The following is a 4222-nucleotide window of genomic DNA, read 5'->3' on the forward strand; positions in this document are numbered from 1 at the left end:
TCCCTGGCCATGGAGTGGAGGAGACGGTGGGCACCAGCTGGCGCTTGGTCTCTGATGCCCTGTCCAACTGAGCTCTCCCTCTGGGGGCTGCGGGCTGGGCAGGGGTGTGCAGATGAGCTCAGCTCTGGCTGGTGCAAACCAGTCAAGTTGGAGGCTTGCAGACTGGGTGTATTTTTATCACAGGTCACAGGGAATTTCCCAACCAGGGGATCGATATCAGTTCATTATTCATGGGGGTGGAGTCTGGGGCTGGTAGCTGGTGGCAGCTGTGCTTAAGGACTCCTGCAGGCGTTTCCTCCTCGTAACAGTGCTTCCTCCCTCTCTTCCCTCACCCTAGCTGGGTGCTTTACAAAACTTACCTCGTTTATACACGTTATCTCAAGGGTTAGTAAGTAGGGTTGATTTAAGGCCTGGTTTACTAAGGTACGGAAGGGTCGGGAGACTTACCCAAGACCACACAGCCAATAAGTGTCAGGGCGGGGTTTCAAATTGAGGTGGGAGAGAGACATCATAGTGGATACCCCTCTTAAGGAAGTGATTTCACTTTTCCAGACTCAGCTTCTCTTCCCCCTTCCCCCTGTTCCCCCCCTCTAGCCTTCCCACTCACCTGAGCTCTCTGAGGACACTTTTCCAAGCAGTGTCAGCTGACTCTGTAAGGTGGGCAGTGATTCTTGCTTGACAGATGAGGAAAATGAGGCCCAGGGATGGAGAAACCACAAAGCAGCCCATCAGTGGCAGGGCCCCGACCAGAACTATGCTTCTCTCCCTTCTAGCTGAGCATTTTCCCCACAGCACACGGGCAGACAAACCAGTTTTCCAGACCAGCCTGGAAAGCGTGGGATGGAGGCTTTTAACCACATCCCACCTGCAAGAGCATAGGGCTGGGTCCCTCAGAAGTCCAGGCCTCGGCAGCTTCCTAAACCAAGATGCCCTAAGGGCTCATTGTCGCCCCCACCACCAGCTACACCCACCACCATCTTGGGCCCAGCTAGGGCCTTGCACAGGTTCAGAGGAGACCCTGGGGAGCATCAGTTCTCAGCTAGGCAGCAGGAGCAGCTCCAGACACTGGCCCTTGGCCCCAAGTGAACTGTATTGCTGCCATCTCGGGCTTCCCCAGCAGCCACAGGCACCTTGCTCCTCCTCCCCCGCCTCCCTCAGGACCCAGGCTGCTGCCTGGAGCCAGGCAGTCCACGGAAGCCCCATCCTCTGTTCCCCCAGAGGCAGATCAAATGACCATTAAGCTTTGAGCAGATGCAGACAGTTGAAGGTGAGGGCCCAGGGCAGGAAGCATTTTGTTCTCTGCTAATTGGCCTCCTATGGTCACCAGAGAGGGTCTGGGGCCTAGAAGGGAAAAAGCCACATCAGTTCTCCATGGCTGCTCCTCTGTGCGCCGAAACCTAAGTGCTTCAGGCCTGGTGGGCAAGCAGATGTCTGGACATACCACACTACACAGCAGGGAAGGCTAGAAGGGGGGTTTGCATATGGTCTCAGCCCCTGTAGTCCAGCCTGCAGGGCCTCCCTGGGAGATGGGGGAAGGCCAGGGAGCCTGAAGGACAGGACACCTTTCAGGAGTCTGCTCTGAAACCCCGGGCTCTATTCATCCCCTCTCATGACCGCTGAGCCCGCTTCACCATTTCAGACTCATATGCCCTTATAAAGCATTGATTCCCCCACCTTCTCTCAGGGTACAGACAAGGATGCTGAGGCTCAGAGAGGGGAAAGTCTGTATTATGCAAAGCAGTGTCAGAGCTGAGATAAATCTCTACCCCCATCTCCATGCCTCACCCTGCCTGTGCCCCATTACCTCAGCTTAGAGATGCAAAGTCTTGGAAAGCAAGGATTCACCTCTGCTTTCCCAGCCCCAGTGTCTGGTGCTTCATAAATGTTCTAGACCGATGACTCCCTGATCAGAGCAGCTCCTTAGAGACCAGTTGAGCTTTGGAGAACCCTGATGACTGGCTTGAGGTGGACTGGCCCCTGGCTTCCAGGCCTGGACCTCGGCCTTGCAGCTGCCTGTATGCTCCTGGAGCAACCCTCCCGTACCCAAGGCCATCTAGTGCCCAGGTCTGCCCTCGCTCTGCTGCTACAGCATCCAGGAGGCTGAAGCTCAGGCATATCTCACATCAAACCGACTCTGGTTCCCTGATTTCCCCACCTCCAGTCTCAGGCCCTGCCATGTCCCAAGCACCATCCAGGGAGGACCCACACAGGTCCATCCAGGGAGAGACCAGGGACCAGAAAATTCTTCAGGCAGGTCTTAGTCACAAAGAGGGATTGATTTTTGAAAGTCCTTTGGCCCTTGACCCCCAGACCACCACCTCACTTCTTTCTGGGTAGAGAGTGCTGTCAGTATCCTCAACCTCTGCCTCCCCACTGCCACCCAAAGGAATCTCTTCTCAGCCAGTGTCTCTCCTTCATATCCTCCTTGTAGGTTTGAGTCCTTCAGGAAACATATTTGGGTCCCACTGAGAATGACCAGATTCCTGCAAGACTTCATGTTGTGGCTTCTGCTGGGCCCAGAATCAAATCAGCACTCTTGTCAGTGCCCACTGCCTGTGTCATGCCTAAGCTTGCTGTGCCCTTCAGGCACTGTCTTGCTGAGTTTCGCTACCCTTGCTAGGGCCTCTTTGGCATCTGTGTTAGTTTTCCCAGCCATTCTCTTCCCCTTGTACCCACCCCACCCTTGGGCCCAAGCCAAACTAGCCTCATACTGAGCTCTATGGATGTGGCAAGATAAATCCTTAAATGTGACAAGCACTTCGATGGCCCCCATCTCATTTGATCCTCACATCAACCTGTTGAGGTGGGGATCCACAGTCCCAGTTTACAGATAAAGAAACTGAGGCTCAGAGAAATACTCACTGGCACAAAAAGTAAAACCAGGTCTGTCTGATTCCAAAGACAGAATTTGAACAGTGGGAATGAGATGAAATGGGGCCCGGGGAAAAGCCTGGAGGTGGGGCAGCAGCAGCGTGGGCTTGGAGATAGCCTGTGTAAACCTCTGAGAAAGCTGGGGAATCACCACTGGCATTTATTGGGCACTTACTGTGTGCTAGGCATTGTCCTAAGTGTTTTATATGCATTGTCTCCTTGAATCCACACAAGAACTCTGTGATGTCCATAATATTATTGTTCCCATTTTACAGAAACTGGGGCACAGAAAGCTGAAGCAACTAACCTAAGGCCTCCCAGCAAATAAGTGACGGAGAGGGGCCAGGACCTGAACAGTTGCTCTTTCTACTTGGTGGAGACAGGAATGGATGACTGATTGGCCCTGAGAAGTTCAGAGCCTAAGTGACTGACAGAAGGCTGGGTTGGTTGCAAACTGTGAAGTGCTGTGCAAATGTGCTCCAGTTGGTGTCAGAGGCCAAAGAGCCACGAACGTGAGTTTTGTTGGCAAAGGTGGAAGGGAATGGGAGCAGCTCAGGTCAAGGTTCCTCCCAGCGGTAAGGTAGCTGTGAGTGGAGGGTTAGACAGGCAGCCCTGCAAAATGGGGCCATTTGGCCAACCCAGGCACTCAAAGCTGGCTGATTCAGGGGTCCCGATCTGAATGACTGTAAGAAACCACGAGTCGGGGGTGTGAGCCTGCAGCCGGCAGCAGCCAAGGCAGTTTGAAAGAAGTGAGGGGCCAGGGCTCTTGCTGGGTAGGGAGTCAAGGACCCACTGGCCCATGGAGGTTGGAGAGGTGGCCCGGGTGAGTGTGCAGATGCCTGTCTGTGAATGCCATTTGAATTATCAGCTGGAGCTCACAGCCTTGTTCCGGGGAACAGCACACAGATGCCAGTGCCTCTGAATCCATGCTCACTGGGGGAGATCACGGGGGCAGATAGGAGAACTGGGGAGCTGGTCTTGAAGGGTGGCAGGACTTTGGCAGGCTGAGATGTGGGGAGGCATGAAGGCCTGGCGCGGCGGCCGCATCTGTGAACACCTATGGAGCGGCATCCACGCGCCCAGCCTGCCCCTCCCTTCTTTGTTATACCCAAACTCCTCCTTTATCACGGCATTGGATTTTAGTTGCTCACCCGTCTGCCTCCCTCACCCATTGGACTAGGAGCCGCACAAGGACAGGACCTGTCTTCATAGCCACAATTTATGAGGGCCGGCTCCGTGCTGGCCACTTTACATACCTTGCTTCTCTCCACGGTCTGGAAGTTCCCCGCTGTATCTCACTGAAGTCTGTAGGCTTGGAGGCCTAACTTGGTGTAGATCCCAGTGCGTTCAG

The sequence above is a fragment of the Delphinus delphis genome, chromosome X, assembly GCF_949987515.2.
Source record: "Delphinus delphis chromosome X, mDelDel1.2, whole genome shotgun sequence".
NCBI classification, from domain to species: Eukaryota; Metazoa; Chordata; class Mammalia; order Artiodactyla; family Delphinidae; genus Delphinus; species Delphinus delphis.